The 21,200-nt window shown below is 36.3% G+C and overlaps 1 protein-coding gene across 2 annotated transcripts in view; it reads left to right on the top strand.

The window, feature by feature from the left end:
* Positions 1-9,943: 9,943 nt before the first annotated feature.
* The window catches only part of MYPN (myopalladin), an 87,690-nt gene continuing 76,433 nt past the window's right edge, over positions 9,944-21,200 (top strand). Inside the window, exon 1 of one of the 2 annotated variants that reach the window (XM_079135743.1) lies at positions 9,944-10,198. The gene's annotated coding sequence lies outside the window, so the exon portion shown is untranslated. The remainder of the gene's footprint in view (positions 10,199-21,200) is intronic. The other variant, XM_079135742.1, reaches the window with a different exon arrangement.

Here is a 21,200-nt window from a genome sequence, read left to right as displayed (position 1 = left end):
ACAATTTGGAATCAGTCACAAATGTTTGAAATCTTTTTTTTTTTTTTTTTTTTTTTTGTACTAGGGGTTAAACCCAGGGGTGTTAGCACTGAGCCACATCCCCAGCCCTTTTTATTTTTTTTATTTTGAGACAGGATCTTGCTAAGTTGCTAAGGCTGGTCTTGAACGTGCTATCCTCCTGCCTCAGCCTCCTAAGTCACTGGGATTATAAGCATGCAACACAGTGCCTGATTAAAAATGGTTGAAATCTTGATTGAAATTACAGAATATTATGTATGTTAAACGTACTCTTTATTTCTAGTCAAACAGAAAGCTTAGTGCTGACTTCAACTGGGATCCCATAAACCAGGACATGAGAATGAACATAGTTATCCCTGAGCTGTGGGAATTAGGGTCATGAAGTATGAAACTCAAGAAAAGCAGCAATGGAAGCAAAATACGAGTATGATCTTTTGGGGTTAGAGTGAAAGCAAGGACCTGATATAAAACAAAGGTTGTGGAAAGGTGGTCAGGAAGAATGAGTAGAAAGCCAGTTCAGAAGGATGCAAAGATGTGAAAGTACCTCTTACAGGGCCCCTTTAGAAGAACCTTTGAGCAAGGTGAGTATGGTAACCAGCACTGACTGGGAGTAGAGCTTAGTGGTAGGATGCTTGCCTAGTATGCCCAAGACCCTGGGCTCAATCTGCAATATCATTGAGGGGAAAAAAGGTAAACAGCACCAAGCATCTTCTGAAACAAGGGTCCCCCTTTTTGGTTATCTCAGGAATTGTAAATATCCATTGAGTCAAAAGTACATATAGTTAGTTCTCCACTTTTTGATTGGTACACAGTAAACATCTAATCTTTTAGGCTTCTATCCTCATTTGACTTAATATTCCCCGCCCCCAACACACACACACATACTAGAGATTGAATCCAGGGCCTTGCACATGCTGAGCAAGCTCTCTACCATGGAACTACATCTTCAGCTCTTATTTTATCTTTGAGACAGAATCTCACTAAGTTGCCCAACAATCCTCTTGGCCTCCTCAAGAAAAGCAACAATGGAAGCAAAATATGGGTATGGATTACACAGGCTTGTGCCACCTCAACCATTTTATTATTATTATTATTATTTGCATATATGTGTGTGGTGCTGGGAATCAAACCCAGGGCTTTACACATGTTAGGCAAACACTCTACCATTGACCTACATCTCCAGTCCATTGATTTAATTTTTTTTAAATTTTTTGTACTTGTATATGGACAGAATACTTTTATTTTATTTGTTTATTTTTATATGGTGCTAAGGATCGAACCCAGTGCCTCATACCTGCTAGGCAAATGCTCTGCCACTGAGCTATAGCCTCAGTCCCATTGATTTAATTCTTGATAGTATTTCTGGGTTAAACAAATGCCATAAACATCAATGATAATCCAATCAATGTTGTTTTGGTTTTGGGCCATTTGATCTCTGCTGGCACACAATAATGTCAAGTAAATATGTGTTGAATTGAGAGAATAATTTAGGACAATTCAACAATTTATACATCATTTTTATGGCATGCCACAGACAAGTATTTATGATATGGCTACTTTCTAACATGCCCCGAGATTAGAATTGTATGCCTAAAAATTTTTTTTACAGCTTTTATTCTCAAAGAGTTTATTTTGTTTGATAGAAAAGCATAATTATACAGCTGGGTGTGGTGGTGCATGCCTGTAATCATAGCAGTTTGAGAGGCTGAGGCGGGAGGATCGCTAGTTCAAAGTTGGCCTCAGGAGCTTAGCAAGACCCTATCTCAAAATAAAATATAAAAAGGGCCAGGGATGTGGCTCAGTGGTTAAATGCCCCTGGGTTCAATCCCCAGTACCTAAATAAATAAATAGGTAAATGAAACATTAGTTTAATTCAGTAATATAAGAAATATTGCAACTGCTAGTTGTTGACAAAATAAGTGAAAGAAATAATGAACAAAGGCATAGGGAAAAGACAAGGAAATAGGTGGTGGAACGTTTGGGTTGGAGACAAGGATTTAAGTAGAAGAGGGGCCAGTAAGACCAGAAAGATTGTTTATGTTTTATAGGTTTGGGATGATCACATTACTGATTATATCAAGGTTTTTCTTATTTTTTTATTAAAAAATTTAATTACACATAATAATTACATATATTTGTTGGGTATAGTGTGATATTTCAATATGTGTCTTTTGTTATTCTTGATTAAAATTTGCACAATATTTTCAGGTCAGTAGACTATTAACAAATTTATTTCAAGCTCACTTTACACTTGACAAATTTTTGTGTTTAAATTTTCTGTACAGCTGGGTGTGATGGCACACACCTTTAATCCCAATGATTTGGGAGACTGAGACAGGAGGATCAGAAGTTTGAAGCCAGTCTCAGCAATTTAATGAGACCCTCATCAACTTAGTGAGAGCCTAGCTAAAAATAAAAAATTAAAAGGGTTGGGGATATGACTCAGTGGTTAAGTGCCCCTGGGCTCAGCTCCCGATTCCAAATAAAAAATATATTCTCTGTAATGCTGTGTGCTTACTTATCCCTTTTAGTGACACTATCACCCACAATTTGAATTAAAGCTTACTGCCTAGGCTAGAAGATGAAAGAAAAAGAGCTGTAAGACATTAACACACATAATATTACCTTGGACTGGGAGACTTTGTTTAGACTAGACTTTAAATAACCCATTCCCAAACTGGAATGAAGAGCAATTTGGAGATGAGCAGAATGGATGAAAAAGCAAAACAAAAAGATTTTGCACATCTCCTACATTATATGCTGCCTTTATTCAATAGGAAGTTTGCTAAATCAAGAAGATATCAACAAATAAAAAAATGTGAGCATGGATAGGGATATAAAATACAAATTCCTTTTGAATTTTCCACAATTTATCTTCTCCAAGATAATACTCTGTACACTTCCCTCCTTAGCAACAAGTTCATTCTGTTTGGCATTTGCAAACTTCATGACACATTATATGTAATAAGATGATCACGTCTCATAAATGTGTGTTAGCCCTTGCTATTTTGGTCAACCAATGTTATTGAGTTGTCTTTGTGAAAATGGGTCTAGAGTCGGTCATATGCTATTCTTCTATTCTCTTCTTGTTTTAGTCAAATAGACACCAACTTTATAAAACCAAAGTAATAATGTTCACAATTTCTTTGCTCTCCAACATATGTGAAAATCCAAATGAATTGCCTTTTGGGGGCTATTTCTGATTTTTTACTGAACTGAATAATTAATTTGTCTTCATGAGAAGGTAGTGGGAACCAGTGAAAAGAGAGTAAACTAGAAGATCTAAGTCTTCTAAACTTCTAAACTAGAATCCCGCCCAGCTTTGCAAACCACTGGTTGGATACCTTTGGAAAGCTATACTTCTTTGAACTTAATTTCTTCCCAATATCATACATATAACAGTACTTTGCAGGATTGCTGGGGAACAAAAGATAGCCCCAGTCTAGAGTATACCTGCAAGAAATGTTAGTTCCTTTTTCTTTTCCCTCACATTATTTAGTGTTGGTGTGATTATTTGGTCACGAGTAAGAAAACTGAATTTTGTTATTAGCTTTCTGAGATGTCTGTGCAACCCAAAAATAGAATCAGAGTGGAATCACCCAGAGTCTGGCACACTGGTATATTCCATGCTAACATTATGAAGGAGAATTCAAACTCATTTTCCTACCCCTAACTTTCAAAAATATTACTGATCCATATTGATTTGCTCAGAAATAACATTTAAGGCATTTAAATTTAACTTCAAATGAATGCAGCTATTAAATCATTTCAGCACAATGACTGTAATAAACAGAAACCAAAAAAAGTCTATGAAAGCATTGTGACTGCCTTTTAGCATTAATGCCTAATGTTTATCTGTATATCAAGTCACATTTCCAGCTAAAATATCACAGATAGAGTGTATTTGCTTTTTTTTCTCCCCTAAATTTTCTCTTCTTTTTGTTTGTTTAGTCATACCAAAGAAACTTCAGGGTTGATTTTGATCAGAAAAGTTAAAAACTGAAAGTCCTAGTGTTCCTTTGGAATAATTACTATGGGAGGTGGTATGTTTTATATCTACTTTTATCCTTCATTTTTTCATAAATACATTTAAATATTTGCAGCACAGTCTTGACCTCAGGTCCAATTCTGGATCCAGGCACTCACTTGCTGTGACTTTGGGCAAGTTTTTAATCTCTTTCCAGCCCTGGTTCTCATACGTAAAATGAGAATTATACTAGTACCGACTTCATAGAGTGTTGTCTTTTTTTTTCCCATTTCACAGATTGTTGAGGGAATACATGAAATAAAGCATAATGTACATAAAGAGCTTAGTACAATACCTAGAACACAGCGAGGAATGTTATTTCTACCAAGATGTTATATTAATATAATCATCATATTCATGTGTGGAAAGTAGGAAGTTTAAAATCAACTGTATAACTTCAGGACTATAAATACTCCATATGTAGTAATTCCAGCAACTCAGGAAGTTGAGAGGCAGTAAGACGGCAAGTTACAAGCCAGCTTTGGCAACTTAGTGAGACCCCATCTCAAAACAAAAAAATGAAAAGAGCTGGAGAATGTGGCTCAATGTTTAAGTACCTCCCCCTCCTTGGGTTCAATCCCCAGTACCAAAAAAAAAAAAAAAAGAGAGAGAGAGAGAGAGACTCTACAAGAGGAGGTGACGTTCTCATCCTAGAGGTGACCCTCTTCCTCTTGACAGTGCTTTCTTTCCTAATAAACTCTGGTATACTTTTACTTAAAAAATAAAAAGACTATATACACAATATTAATTGTTTGCTTCATGTTAGTCAGAAGATGCTCTTTTGTCCAGACCTTGTGCATGCTAAGGAGACATTCTAACACTGAGCTCCATCCCCAACCCCAGGATGCTCTTTTTTTCTTTTCTTTTCTTTCTTTTTTTTTTTGGCGGCGGGGGGGGGGGGGGGGGGGGTAACTGGGAATTTAACCCAGTGGCACATAACCACTGAGCCACATCCCCAGCCTTTTTAAATTTTTTTTAAATTTTGAGACAGGTTCTCACATAAATTGCTTAGAGTCTCATTAAGTTCTTGAGGTTGGTCTCAAACTTGTGATCCTCCTGCTTCAGCCTCCTATGTTGCTGGTATTACAAGCACATGCCACCATGCCCGGCCCCAGGATGCTCTTTTTAAAAGTTCTGGGAACTGATTTTATCCTTGGAAATAGTACTTCTTAAAAAGTACAAATTTTGAGCTGGCACAGTGGTGCACGCCTATAATTCCAGCAGCTCAGGAGGGTTAAACAGGAGGATAGCAGGTTCAAAGCCAACCTCAGTAACTTAGGGAGGCCCTAGCAACTCAGTGAGACCCTGTATTTAAATAAAAAACAAAAAAGAGCTGGGGATGTGGCTCAGTGGTTAAGTACCCCTGAGTTCAATCCCCAGAACAAAAAAAAAAAGTGGGGCTGGGGTCGTGGCTCAGTGGTAGAGCACTTGCCTAGCATGTGTGAAGCACTGGGTTTGATTCTCAGCACCACATATAAATAAATAAAAGTACATCAACAACCGAAAAAAATTTTTTTAAAGTGTAAACTTTGATATGTACACAATTAAAGGAAGCCTTATTGCCTTCTAACTCCACAATAGCACTTCCATTACTCTAACGGATGACCAAATATGAAGTATTGTAAAGATTGCTTGTTTTTCCACATTTATTTTACTAAATGCATTAACCATAACTTCAGTTTTGTACCAAATAAAGACATGACTTATGTATGGATATCTTATGCATTCCTTACACTTTCTTCTTCTTCTTCTTTTCACTTTATTCTTTAGAATGTCTTGTCTAGTCTAAGAAATCAAGAAAGCCTGTTCCCTTAGTCATCACAGTTATCTTAGTTATTATCCACCCCCACCATCCCTCCAGGCGAGGAACATCATACAGACTGAGTTATTAAAGTTGATCTGAAAGAGCAATCTGTTCTAAACTACTGTCCCTGGATCTGCAACGGAACCCTGTAAATACCCTTCATTGCTCTGGCGCGGCAGTATCACATTTCCTTCATGCTACTTTTGTGGCTGACACAAGTTAGGCAGTGAGATTTGGACTTTAGATGATCCTGGGTGATTGATGTAGAAATGGTGCCTCTCCGGAGACAGGTAACTATAAATTTGCTTTTCAGTATCAGTATCATACTTTTAAACAGGTGTTCTGTTAAGGTTTTTAAAAATGTTTTAGTTTTTAAAATGAAATAGGTTTGGAACTTAAAATTTTTTTTAATGTTTTTAGTTTTCCCAGGCAAACATTTTCAAGATCGTTTAGATGGGAAAAAAAATTCTTAAGGATTTTATTGTATGTTTCAATGATATCACAGGGTTTCTATAAGGCACTATAACCTATCATAAATATTATTTTGGATGGTCAAAAACTTGCCTCTGGTGTGAAAATGTTTCTCATTACAAAAGGTTGGAAAATACATGCATGTCTTTGGTCTTCAAAAATAAGACACAGAAATTTGTTTTTGTTTTTTCATCGGACACTGGAGGGCTATACCTCAATACAAATCTATGAATTTCAAGCAAAACTTATTGAAACTTTGGTATATGTGAGCAATTTCTCTTAAATAACTAAAGCCGATGGCAAAATGAAAAAATAGCAAATACAAATTTTGTACAAGTCTACCAGCAAGGAAATTCTCTCATGCTTCTCCAAGTGAAGACTTCCTCTGCCATAGATTTTCCAGATTCCTCAGCATTCCCGTGGATCATCCCAATGTGAGTAAATTGTTTCTGTAGCTGAGTGACTGAATTAAGAAAACAGCTGAGGGCAAGCACAGGATCATGTTTAAACCACAATAAACACATGTGTTGGATGGACCACTCAGCTTTATGGGGAAGGCTTAAGACATGTAACCTTGTGTTTGCTTGTCACTAATGAAGTTTGTCTTAAACTATATTAGGTATTTAAAAGTTTTAAAGATTATTCTTCGTACCAATAAACTCTGGTAAACTCTGAACTAGTAGGCTTGTGATATAATGTTCATGAAATTATTACTAATCATAAGCAAGGTAGGGACTGGGTTAGTAGAAGTGAAAACTAGTTTTAAAAAAATAAAAATCTAGAATATGAGTTTAATGTATTGTAAGGAAGGAGCCCACAGTTACCAAATAATTCTTATTTGAAATATTTGTATCTAGCAGTTTTTGAAAAGCTCAAAAAATTTCATATGCTGACTATATTTGAAAATAGAACAAAAAAATGAACAAGAAGCCAGAATTTCCTTGGCTTTTTTCTTCTATAATTCTTTTACCCAACCCTTGGGGGTGCTGGGGAATTGAACCCAGTGCCTTACACTTGTTAAGCAATGCTCTACCACTAAGCTACATCCCCAGCCCTTCTTTTACCTTTTTTTTTGTAGTGCCAGGGGATTGAATTTAGGGCCTTATGCTTACTAGTCAAGCCCTCTACCACTGAGCTACATTCCCCAGCCCTCTTCTTTTTAAGTAAAAAGAAGTTGTTGGAGTATCCACATAAATAGAAAATGCAGAAATAAAATTATTCTTTTTGGGGGGGGGTACTAGGCATTGAACCCAGGGGTGCTCTACCACTAAGCCATCCCCAGTCCTTTTTATTTTTTATTTTGAGACAGGGGCACACTAAATTGCTGAGGCTGGCTTTGAACTTGTGATCCTCTTGCCTCAGCTGGGATTAGTCGCTGGGATTACAGGCCTGTGCCACCAGGCCCAGCTACTCTTTTCTTTTCTCTTTTCTTTTCTTCTCTTCTCTTCTCTTCTCTTCTCTTCTCTTCTCTTCTCTTCTCTTCTCTTCTCTTCTCTTCTCTTCTCTTCTCTTTTCTTTTCTTTTCTTTTCTTTTGGCAGGGGGTACTAGGGATTGAACTCAGGGGCACTTGGTCACTGAGCCACATCCCCAGCCCTTTTTTGTATTTATTTAGAACAGGGTCTCATTGAGTTACTTGGCACCTTGCTTTTGCTGAGGCTGGCTTTGAAATCACCATCCTCCTGCCTCAGCCTCCGAAGTTGCTGGGATTACAAATGTGCCGCCACTGTGCCTGGCTAAATTAAGTACTCTCGATGTTTGTTTCAGCACAGGATTAGGTAAGACAGTAAATGAACCTGTGAATTAAGGACCCGAATTTCTTTGGTAAGAACCTATCCAGACAATTCAGCCCTTCCTGTATCATTTTCCTTCCTTGGTAATAGTTTTCTTTTTTTTTTTTTTACTTGAATGATTTAAAAGTTTTCCTCAATTCTCTGTTGTTGTTTTGTTTTGCCTGTGTGAACATTAAGACCTATAATAAAAAACTCTATAGTTAAAAACCAAGCACAGTGGCTCATGCCTATAATCCCAGCTACTCAGCAGACTGAGGAAGCAAGATTACAAGTTTGAGGCCAGCCTCAGCAACTTAGTGAGACCCTGTCTCAAAAAAAAAAAAAAAATTAACAACAATAAAAGACTGGGGATGTAGCTCAGTGGTAGTGTCCCCCTGGGTTGAGTCCCCAGTACCGAAAAAAAAAAAAAAAAAAAAGAAGAGTAAAATCTCTAATGTGATCACAATAACCAAAGAAATTTTCTTTATTTAATGTACGATAGAATGTACTTCATTTTGAGACTGAAGAAGATAAAGATCTCTTAGTAAACTCCATGATGTCAGGAAATTTAGTGTATTTTGGGCTCTGCTTTACAACCAGTATGTCGTTTATAGAGGTAATTAAGTAAAAATTTGTTGAATGAATGAATGGGAAGAAACCCTATAAGCAGTTGAGCAAATGAATTATAAAATTAGATTTAAATTGATTTATTTCATGCTATTGGAATCTCAGAATGATTTTTTTTAAATGATAATCACTGACTTTGGTCTGAATTTTCAAAACACAGGCTTCTAACAAGATTGATAACATTACAGCATCACTTAATCTGTATTAACCAGTGGCACTTCTTTTTCAAATTCATATTCTAAAAATGTCTGAAATTAATATCAAAGATCTTTTTACAAAAGTAAGTATTTGAGTTATTGTCTATCTAAGGATTTTTCTTCTTACTGATTGGTAGTGCTTGTGAAAGAAGATATCTAGCATTAACTTTTTTTTTTCTTTCAGTGCTAGGGTTGGAACCCAAAACTTCACACTTGTTAATCAAGCACTCTCTACTACTGAGCTATATCCCCAACCCTTTTAAAAAGTTTTTATTTTGAGATAGGGTCTCCATAAGTTGCCCAGGCTAGCCTTGAACCTGCAATCCTCCTACCTCAACCTCCCAAGTAACTGGAATTCTAGGGTGGGCATCATGCCCAGTTGGTGTTGTGCTTTTCTAAATTATATACAAAAAGTTATTCCCAAGTACTAATACATGGATAAGAATTATAATGTACTGTGATAGTTAGTAATTTTGACTTTTAAGCAGAATCTGATTTGTTTTTCTGAAGAAGTTTGTTTAAACTAATTTGTTCCATAATTGATTCTCCAGCTAATGGGTTGTCCCTCTACTTTCCCCCTGCGAATTCTAATTAGCAACTTTGAATATTAGTTATCTTCTATGCTTTTGCTTAACTTTTGAACCAACAGTTCAAAAACGTTCTGCTTTAAGACCTTAGGCCTCAGTTTCATATTGCCTTTTCATGACTGAATTTCCTCAAATATGTCAATGATTGCATGAGAATAAATCTCCCATTGATTAAAATTAAGAATTAAAAATGAAGTGTTTTGATACATTTTTAAATTAATGTAATTTTCTTGGACAGAATGTGATATACAGCATTTAGTATGAATTTCAAACATCAATCAATGTATACTTTGGACTCCCAGCTGTAAGTGAAATTCTTTAGGTGGAAAAACCAATTGACCCTCATCCCCCATAGGTGCTGTCCTGCTATGGAATCCCTTTGCTCAGTTTTCTCCTGTCCAATCAGGTGGAATGTTTCACAGGCACATGGTTTATACAGCTCAAAATAACTTGGGACCTGTGAGCTGACAAATGCTCTGGCTCCGGTGGTGACAGGTTGTCCAGCTTCTTACAGCCATCTTCACTGAAACTAAGGTTAACTCCTCACTCTCTATGGACGGCTACTCTCTACTTCCAAGGGCGTGAAGAAATTTCCTTTTTTCCTGTGCTTTCATCTAAAAGTTCTCCTTGGATAATTATCATCGCAGTGGAGTGCCTGGGTTGGACATCCCCATCTGGGTCAACTAAAAAAAGAAAGGTAATGTCCACATTGAAGCTCACAAGTGCGTTTTGATAACAGGGCACTGACAGCGGGAAAAGGAATATTTCAGAGAACTAATTACTGCTACTTAGAGTGAAACCTGGGATAACTTTCTAATTATGTATGATGGGACACACAATTTAAGTGAAAAATAAAACTTTCTACATGTAAATCTTTTGGAGGAGATTGATGAGATTCACAGAGATCAGAACCTATTTCAGTCTTAAGGAAAAATATTTTCACAGAGGAAGAAGTTATGACGTGTTATGAATATCACAGACATTTTCCACCCTTCACTTATTAAAACAATGTGGTTTATGCAGGGAATATGTGTACAATAATGCCATTTCCTTAGGAAATCAAATCTAAAATAATGTGACTACATAGTTGAATACTTTCATTTAAAAATTTTTTTATCATGTAAAAGGATATGCTTGCTATATTTAGTTTTGGGAGATCTGCTCCCTGGATTAATGTACACAACAGCTGCAGAAAGTCTTGCTCAAGGGACATTGCTCTTTCTTTCCCCTCTCTCTCTCTCTCTCTCTCTCTCTCTCTCTCTCTCTCTCTCTCTCTCTCTTTCTCTCTCCAGCTGCATCAGAAAGACACTTGACAGTCAGTGGCAAATGTTTGGCCTGGTACATAGCACTATTAGCAGTAATTAGATGCACATTTTGAATAATATTTTTTAAACTGTATAAGTAATAAAAGAGAAAAGATGGATTACTCTGTATTTCCAGTCCCCCAAAATGAACATTAAGGTAATGGTGTTAAGAAATTTTTATCAACAGATTTTTACGTAGTTATCGAAGTTATTACTAGCATCATTCGGTTTGGAAGAAATAAAACAGTTATCTAGTATTCAAAACATTTTGATAACTCAATCACTTTCACTTTAGTAATAATGAAATGAATTCTACAAACTTTAAATTAGAATTTTATCCTAACTTTATAGTTTCTCCTTAATAATAACTCTTATGTTCACAAAAAATCCATAGTCCTTTCCTAGGAAATCAAGAATGTGTATACTCATAGCTACAATAAACATTTTTTTTTTTTTTTTTTTGTGGTGCTGGGAATTGAACCCAGGGTCTTGTGCTTGCGAGGCAGGCATTCTACTAACTGAGCTATATCCCCAGCCCTACAATAAACATTTTTAAAACAAAAAGGAAGATATATACCATCTGACACATTGTTTGAAAACAAGCAAAATATATTAAGTCAAGACCATTTGAGAAAATTTGAAATATATATATATATACACACTACACTACCACGAGTATTGAGAGAACAACTTTCAGGCATTACCAAATCTTATAATAATGGACTATGAAACAAACAGTTGGACACTATTCAAGTTCTGCAAGGTTGTCTCTATCCCCACTTATAGCATATGGCTAAACTATTGGAACTGACAATAATGTGAAAACTGCAGCTTTCCATATAGCTATCAATTGTAATATTGAATATTACATATTTCTGTTATGATGAGCTTACAAGGCACATATTCAGTAGAACTGACTCAGAACTGCAATTTATGTATACTAGGAATTGAGTTTTTATCTAAACTGGTTTTGGAATTCACAGATAATTTTTGCAAATTTACTTTTGAAGAAATGGGACAGTAGGTAAATCAGATTCTGTTTTAATAAACTAACACTCATGTGTGAACAGGTGACAGTTCAATTTTTCAACAATTAATTCCTATATGTGATAGGAATACTAGTCTCAGCTCACTAACCTAAAAATAGGAGGCAATTAATACTACTAACCTCAGAATAATTCATTTCCTTCATTCACATTGAGATTTGACAAAACATTACTGGATTCATGGTGTTATTGCCAGTAACAAGACAGAAAAATGAAAGGGTTTTCTTAACAGCCTTTTCCCTTTCCTAGGAGATGAAAGATAATCAAGCACCACAGAGATATTTTCATAAATGTTGATAACAGTCAACAAAGTGCTTTTAAAACTACAGCATTGCACATGTGCTTAAGGGAACTACCCAGGTACAGACAGAATGGTCTGCTTCGAAATGTAAGAACAAAGTTGAGGCAGATATATTTTGGGTGGAAACCAAAGTTGGTATGACTATTTACCTGCAGTCAGAGAGTTCACAGATCTCATGTATAACTAGAGTCACCTTGACAGTCCTGTACAAGCTTCCTGGTACACAGCCCTCCCCCTGGAGTCACAATACACACTCAGGGAGGGGCCCAGGAAAACCTTCCCATCAAGCACTTGAACTAGAACTAGGTCTTGAGATCCCAAGTTTATTTGGGGCACCTATACCCCTCTCCAGTCTAGCTAACATACTATGTCAGTTTAATTAAAGAAGTTAACCTTTTTCCAAACCTTAACTACCTAAAATTAAAAATCGATACTAATATTTTATTTGCATACATAAATATGTAACAACAAATCCCATTTGTATGTACAACTATAGTATACCAAAATAAAGGCGGAGGAAAAAAATTGATAAAAATGGTTGAAGGCTAAAAAGAATGAAATTTAAATTTTTCCTTAGTTTTTTTTAATTTAAAAAATAAGAAGAAATCTTGGAGTTAATGAGGACTGACAAAGATCTCTCATTCGGGATTTCCTGTAGAGCAACTCAGTCCTCTATGGACAGTGAAATCTTGAAAGAGAGAGAAAGCCCCCATGCCTATCACTTGTATGACTATCACCAAACACGACCCCCCCCCCCCACCTTTGTTGGTTGGGGGAAACCCAGGCCTTGTACATGCTAGGCAAGTGCTCTACCACTGAGTTAATCCCCAACCCCAATCCCCTTTTTGATCCTAGATTCCTGAAGTCTTTTTGTTTGCCTTCCATTAGGCTTTCTGTGAGCCCTAGGATTTATACTTTTATACCATTTATTTTCTGTCTTTCAAATTCAATCAAATTTGGGCTCCAGTTTCAGTAACCTTAACATGTTTATCCTTCTGTACACACGAACATAAACGCTGTGTTTCTTAGTAGCCAAACTCTTTTTCTCCCTCTTAAATGAAATCTTTACTTTCTTTCCTACCTTGTGATTAAAACAATGAGAGAAGGGCTCACACACTTTTGGCCTGTTTTCTGTCTTTTCATTCCTTTAGCCTCTGCCATTTAGTCAAAGTCTCTAGTTAACAAAAGCCCCACTTACATTCCTCTAGACTCTGCCTCTTTATTTCAACATACTCTTCTAAGGAATATATTTGTCTGTATCTATCTTTACTGTTTTTCCTCCTTCAAACTAAAAGGTCTTTGAGAGAATGAGTCTTATATTTTTTCTACATTATTATTGGCATAGCATAAACACATACCTCAAGCACTGACTCGTAACACTGTATATACTAATTTAATAAATTAACGATGCCTTTCACACCCAAAATAGACTGAAAATAAAACTAACTTGGAGATGATCACTGAAATAGTGAGTGGATAGACATTGCAATGGGGCAGCCCATCTGCAGCCAAAATTTTAAGAGGTGATGTGGACACATCTTTCGAGAACCAGTTCCTATGTACTGGAATTTGGTTCTTGGTTCAGCAAGAGTTTCTCCAAAAGAATCAATTTAGATACTTCTCTTGTGTGACATCATGAGATACAGAAAGAAAAAAGAAAAAAAAAAATAGGTCAATATCCACATTAAGGAGAAGAAGCAAAGTCTAATCATTTTTTGATCATTCTTCCCCTAGAGAAAGTTCTAAGCATAGTAATTACACATCAGCAAAAAAGGATTATCTTTCCCAACCCCTTGACCAAGGTACTGGAAATTGTACTCAAGGTGTTCTACCACTAAGCTACATACATCTCCAGCCCCTTTTATCTTTTTATTTTTATTTCTCACTAAGTTACCAAGGTTGGCCTTGAACTTGTTCAATACCCCTGCCTCAGCCTCCTAAGTCACTGGCATTACGGGTATGTAATACCCACTGTGCCCATCTAGAAAAGGATTCTCTTAAATTTGAATAGTGCTCTACATTTTTAAAGTACTTTCACAAACAAACCTAGGGAATCAGCAGGGTAGTTGTTCATCCCCAGTTTAAGGTGAGTAACTTAAACACGATTATCTTTTCCTATCCTGCTTTTCTTTGTAAATAATTATTAAATGTTAGGCTATTTTTGTGTTGACCTAGAGACTGTGAGTTTTATGGGGGTTTTTTTGTTGGTTTGTCTGTTAATAGACGTGTTCCCTGCACTATAATGAATGCAGAGCAATGTTTATGACACATGTATAAAAGATGTTTCATTTTTTTAAAACCTTATTAAGATGTTATCAACAAATGCAAAGTGTATCTACTTATGGTATACAACATAATTTTTGATATATGCATATATGTTATATATACATATTGTGGGATGATTAAGTCAAGCTAATTAACATGTCCATCATCTCACATATTTTTTTTGTGATGAGAATCTTTAAGATCTATTCTCTGAGCAATTTTCAACGATACATTGCATTATTATTACCTATTAATAGTCATCATACTATACAATAAATCTCCAGAACTCTTTCTTTCTAATTGAAACTCTACACTTTGATCAGTATCTCCTCACCCCCACTACCCAGATTTGTTTTAAATCTAATGATATTTCATGTGCTCAGCATGCTTGAGGCTCTGCATTCAATCCCCAGCACCAAAAATAAATAAAGCAATACTACTAATAAAACTAAGACAATAAATAATTGATATTTCATAGCCAGAAAAATCAACATTTTTATTTGAATTCAAATTACTTCATATGAGGTTTTGTCAATTCTCTTGTCAATACCCCAATTTAAATAGTCATATTATAAATTAATGATTAATTTATACCATATGATATTTCCGACAACAGAGTGGAAGAACAGCTCTAAGAAAAGCCTAAAGAAGTGTAGTGTTAGCCAGATATTGTGGCCCACACCTATAATCCCTGCTACTTGGGAGGCTGAGGCAGGAAGAATGCAAGTTAAAGGTCAACCTGGGAAGCTTATCAAGACCCTGCCTCGAAATAAAAATTTCTAAAAGACAAGTGCTGGGGATATGGCTCAGTGGTAGAGTGCTTACCTCGCAGACTGAGGGGCCAGGGTTCAATCCCCAGTACCATGGGAGAAAGAAAAGGTATAAAAAGAAAAAAAGGAGAAGAAGGTAATACTGAATTAGCATGACTTGAAAATTATGCCCTAAGGTATTAGCATCAAGTTTTGTTTAAAAAAAAAATTTTTTTTAGGACAGATATTTTCTTTAGGAAAAGTTCTAGGGAAAAAAAAATAGATTCAGTAAAGTAAGTTTTCTGTGTGACCTAATTGGTTGACTGATGCTACATTAATTGTTTTCATTTCCAACTTGGTACCATTTCACCAATACCATGATCGGCTGGCAGGGGCAATGACTCATTTTTATTTTGAAAGTGGCATAAAATCAACATTTCAATTTTGTACAGAGCAGAAATGCATTCAAATAAAAAAAAATTCAAATCAAATGTCACCGTGAATACCCACTGAATACCCAGATGAAATGTCTCAATGAACTAACTCACGGTTTCCTTTCCTGACACCCACTCCTGCCTCATCCCACCAAGGATTCCACCACTTGCTTAGACCATAAATATTAGAGTTTCCCTTGGTTCTGTTCTTTTCTCATACCCCAGTTTCAATCTGTCAGCAAATTATTCAGCTCTACCTTCAAAAGATGTCTCAACTCTGCCCCTGTCTCACCACCTCCCACTGCAAGCACTCCTTGGTCCCTGGCACTGACACTCTTGCAGAGTGTATGTGATTGCCTCCTGACTGATCTGCTCGCTCCCACTCTTGCCTCTTTCAACTTGATTCATTGCGCAGTGGCCACAATTGAACTTTTTGAAACCCATGTCATCTGTTTTTCAAAACCTTAATTGTTTTCCCATTTAAATGATGAATAAAATTGAAGCCCTTTCCATAGTCCGCAATGCCTAATATGATCTGGTTTTGTACATTTCTGTTCTTATTTCCTTCCACTCTTGGTTTTTACTCACCTGGTACACTGGGCCTGACTCAAACACACCAAACACTCTTCTCTTTAGGCCTTGACATTTCCTCAACAACCAGGAACATTTTTTGCCCTCCACCCCAGCCAGCTGGTCTTATGACTAACTTTTCCACATTAGAATATGTTCCACCTTCTTAGCTAAGAGAGCATAACTTTCTCCCTCCCCCACTATTCCCCTTGCTCTACTTGATTTTTTTTTTTTTTTTTTTTTTTTTTTTTTTTTAGACAGGGTCTCACTAAGTTGCTTAGGGCTTTGCTAAACTGTGCTGGCTTTGAACTTGTGATCTTCCTGTCTTAGCCTCTGGAGTTGCTGGGATTACAGGTGTGAGCCACTGCCCCAGGCACTCTACTTCATTTTTCTTAACATTGATACCGTCCCACTAGAATGTCAACTCCATGGAAAGGTAGACTTTAACTTTTGCTCACCACAGAATCCACAGTTCCTAAAATGGTGCCTAGAACATAGTAGGTGCTAAGTAAATATTAATTAGATGAGGGCTAGGGGTATAAATCAGTGCTAGAGTGCTTACCTAACATTGCAAGGCCCTGTGTTTGATCCCCAGCTCTGGGGGGAAAAAATGATTGGATACATGAATGAAAGCTAGGTTATCCATAGTAACACTTGAACTTTTTTAAAGTAAAAATTTTATAGCAAGTGTTTTTAAAATTAATACTTAAAGGAGACAGTTTTAAAATTAATACGAGAAAGAGATGCATCCTATTTCCTATTTTTAGTTAATACTCATCAATTTAACAATTTATATGTGCATTTTCATCTCAAAACCATCTTAAATAGAATTGTTATCCTATTTGATAGATGAAGATAATTGAGTTTCAGAGGCATGAAGCAACTTTCTAAAGATAACAAAGTTATTTGGTGTTGAAAATGGGATTGACACCCAGGTTTTCTGATTATAATTAGATGCTCTTTGATACTTCTGGAATGAAAACAAAGCATAATTCCAGCTTTTTTTTCCTGCCATAAATAAAGATTAATTTGACAGTCACCTTAAAGTTATGACTTCTTTACCAATTTATAGTTTTTTCTTTTTGTCTATAACTTTCCTTCGCCCTACTTTATCTATCCTACTTTATCTTGCGATTAAAAAAAATAAGCAACAACAGAGTTAACAGGAAGTTCTAATGAACAAAACAAATTCAACAGACCTTCGTTGTCTACTTTCTAGGTGCTGTGCACGTAGAGATGAGCGTGCAAAACAAAGTGAAGGAGACAGAAAAGTAAATAGGCAAATTAAGTACATTGCATTAAGTGCTGGGTTTTGGAGCAAGGACAGTGAGCTTTGGGAGCACATTAGAGAGGTACCCAACCCAGGGAAAAAAAGAAATCCCAGGACACTGATGTCCCAGGTAGGAACTGCAGATCATATGAATTTGGTCCCTTCAAAGCGTAAAGGGGGAGGGGACAGGGAGCAGTTCAAATAAAGAGAGCATGTACAAAAATCTAAAGTCAGCATAGTCAATTCATGAGCCTGTATTTCAATAGAATATAGATTTGCTGAAGTACTACAAATCTAGAGTTCAGTTCCTTTTCACAGTTTTTCCTTGGATCAAGTCACTTCACTGGATCTATTTCTTATCTATAAAATGGAGACCATCTCCATTTGGCCATAGTTGTTATATAATGTTTTATGAGAGTGCTATTAAGTACCATTTACTGAATAGTTACTAAATATGAAGCATATTTAATTATCACTTCAACCCATGAGATAGCTACTGTTATTATTCCTGTTTTATAAATGAGGAAACTGAGACTTACAAGGGTGAGACTTTATCAAGTTTATGCAACTAGGACATGTCAGAATTAGGATTTGAATCAGTTCTGTCTAGTGCCAAAATATTAGATCATAAAATATTAAAATATTAGATGCAGAAAGCAGTATTTACTATATGAATATTCTTTTCCATTTCCACCATAAATATAAACATTTTTAAAGTTCTTCAACATTAACAACACTTTCACCTAAGTAGGGATATTTTTTGTGTGTGTGTTGGGGGGGATTGAACCCACAGGCACTAAACCACTAAGTCACATCCCCAGACATTTTTTGTATTTTATTTAGAGATAGGGTCTCACCAGTTGCTCAGGGCCTCACTAAGTTGCTGAGTCTGGGTTTGCACTTGGAATTCTCCTGCCTCAGCCTCCTGAGTCACTGGGAACACCCCAGCAGCAGGGGTATTTTCATTGTGGTTTTGTTTTTTGCAGTGCTGAGGATCAGATCGTACATTCTAGGCAAGCACTTTACTATTGAGCAACATCCCCAGCCCTATTTTTTTAGGTTTTTTTTTTTTTTTTTTTGGTACTGGGAATTGAACCCAGGGGCACTTAACCACTGAGTCACAACCCCAGCCCTGTTTTGTGTTTTATTTAGAGACAGGGTCTCACTGAGTTGCTTAGTGCCTTGCTGTTGCTGAGGCTGGCTTTGAACTTGAGATCCTCTTGTCTCAGCTTCCCAAGTCACTGGGATTACAGGCGTGTGCTATTGTGCCCAGCTAAGAATTGTCTATGAATAGTGTCAGTTGAGTACCCATTTTAATAACAGACACCGTTTTAAGCACTTGCCTTTGTGATATTATTAATTCTCTCTCTCTGAGAAGTAGATGTTTTACAGATGAGAAAATCAAAAGCTCAGAGAGTGTAAATTTCTCAAAGACACAAAACTGCTAAAAGATGAAGGCAGAATTTGGAATCGAATGTACCTAGTTCTGAGGACAGTGCTCATTCCATGTTGCCTCAAGATCTAAGCATCATAAAGTAAAGAATCAAAAACAATGTCACATTGTAACACAATATACAGTAATGTCCAGGTAATAGAGAAAAAATTCATCCTGATTTAATTTTCACCCTCACTTCTAAACATATATAAAAACTCAAACTAGGCTAAAGAAACAGTTGATTTACAAGTGAGAAACAACAACAGTTAATTTATGGAATAAATATATTAATTATACTTTCAAATAGCATTTTGAACCTTCCTTCTTATATCTGTTCTTCCACATAGCTGGCACACAAATGAGGAAATTTTTCAATGGGGATATCAACTACACTTTTATATACTATTTTGTCTTTTTATTCATGTTGTACAAAATTTAAAATAGCCATATAGTTCTAGTTCATGAGTACATCATATTTTAATTGTTTTTTTAATTATTGGACGTAGTTCCAATTTTTTAATATAATTCATATTATAATGAATATCTTTGTAGATGACTCTTTGCCTCATATCACACCTTTTATTTTAAATTAATCTTTTTTAAAGGCACAATAGACTTCACCCAAATAAGTGGCTCTAGTAGGGACAATCTCAGGCTCTGGCGAGCATGTGGAAAAAATATTTTGCTGTAAGTGATCCTTTTAGCCATCTCTAATTGCCCTCTCAAGGTGACTGCCTACTTTGCCAACTGGGAGGTTAGTTTGGGATAGCACTGTGGAAGTTTGGAAAGTAGGCCAGTCCTTAGGAAGCCTGAAGGGTGACCTAAGGTTGGTGGTGGGGGGTTTCGTGTAAGGGAAAGGGAGATGAATGAATTTAAACAGGTTTCATCATAGAATCTTAAAGCCAGGAGAAATTTAGAAGAATGTCTTCTTCTCCATCCTTCCAACACGAGACCCAAAGCATGGTACAAAGAATGACAGAATATCTTCTTCTCATTACCATATCTGATTGATTGGTGGTGGCTGAAGGAGTAGAGTATTAAGCAAGTGAAGGTCAATGGGAAGAATGCTGTGGTCAGTGAACCTCAACTATTTTTTTTTTTTTAGTTATTGATGGACGTTTATTTTTTTATTTACATATGGTGCTGAGAATCGAACCCAGTGCCTCACACATACTAGGCAAGCACTCTACCACTGAGCTACAACCCCAGCCCCAAGCTTCATCTATTTAGTGTAAGAAATTAATTCAACCTAAAATTTGCCATTTCTCTAGTAAATGTTAATAATGAATAAGTGAGTCTAAGATTAATAGCATAAAATCTGTTTTAATTATCGTACTAATTTCTTTTTCTGTTTTTTTTTTTTTTTTTTTGTGGGGGGGGTACTGGGGATTTAACTCAGAGGTACTTAACCACTAAACCACATCCTCAGCCCTTCATTTGTATTTTATGTTGAGACAGGGTCTTAATGAGTTGCTTAGGGCATCACTATGTTGCCAAGGCTGACTGGAATTTGTAATCCTCCTGCCTCAGCCTCCCAAGCTGCTGGGATTACAGGCTTGCACCACCACACTGGCTATTGTACTAATTTCTTTCTTTCTGTTTTTTTATTTGTAGATGGACACGATAACTTTATTTTATTTATTTATTTTTATGTGGTGCTAAGGATCACATCCAGTGCCTCACACATGCTAGGCAAGTGCTCTACCACTGAGCTACAAGCCCAGGCCTGTACTAATTTCCTTTTTTTTTTTTTTCCTAGTTGTTGATGGACCTTTATTTTATTTATTTATAAGTGGTGCTGAGAATCGAACCCAGTGCCTGACACATACTAGGCAAGCACTATACCCTGAGCTACAACTCCAGCCCCTGTATAAATTTCTTATGATTTAAAATATACCTATTTTTTTTAAAAGGTAATATATTCAAAGTTAGAAAGGATAACTGTGAAAAGTCTCCTGCCAAGCATCACATTCTGCTATCTTCCATATTCCCTTTCAACTAATTAATTTAAGAAATTTTTAAAGCCTAGGCCCTAACTTTTTTTTTTTTTTTTTTTTTTTTTGGTACCAGGAGTGCTTAACCACTGAGACACATCCCCAAAGACACATCCCTAGTTCTTTTTATTTTGAGAAGGGCCTCGCTAAGTTGCTTAGAGCCTCTCACTGTGTTGCTGAGGCTGACCTCGAACTTGTAATACTGCCTCAGCCTCCAGAGTTACTGGGACTACAGGCATGCTGCAAGGCATCCAATAATAATTTTTAAAATTTCTATAAATCTATTATAGACAATGTTAAAAGGAGAGAGTGAAGAGCAAATCTGTTTGCA

This window comes from Sciurus vulgaris (assembly GCF_902686455.1).
Source record: "Sciurus vulgaris genome assembly, chromosome: 4".
NCBI classification, from domain to species: Eukaryota; Metazoa; Chordata; class Mammalia; order Rodentia; family Sciuridae; genus Sciurus; species Sciurus vulgaris.
This window is presented reverse-complemented; position numbering and strand designations above follow the sequence as displayed.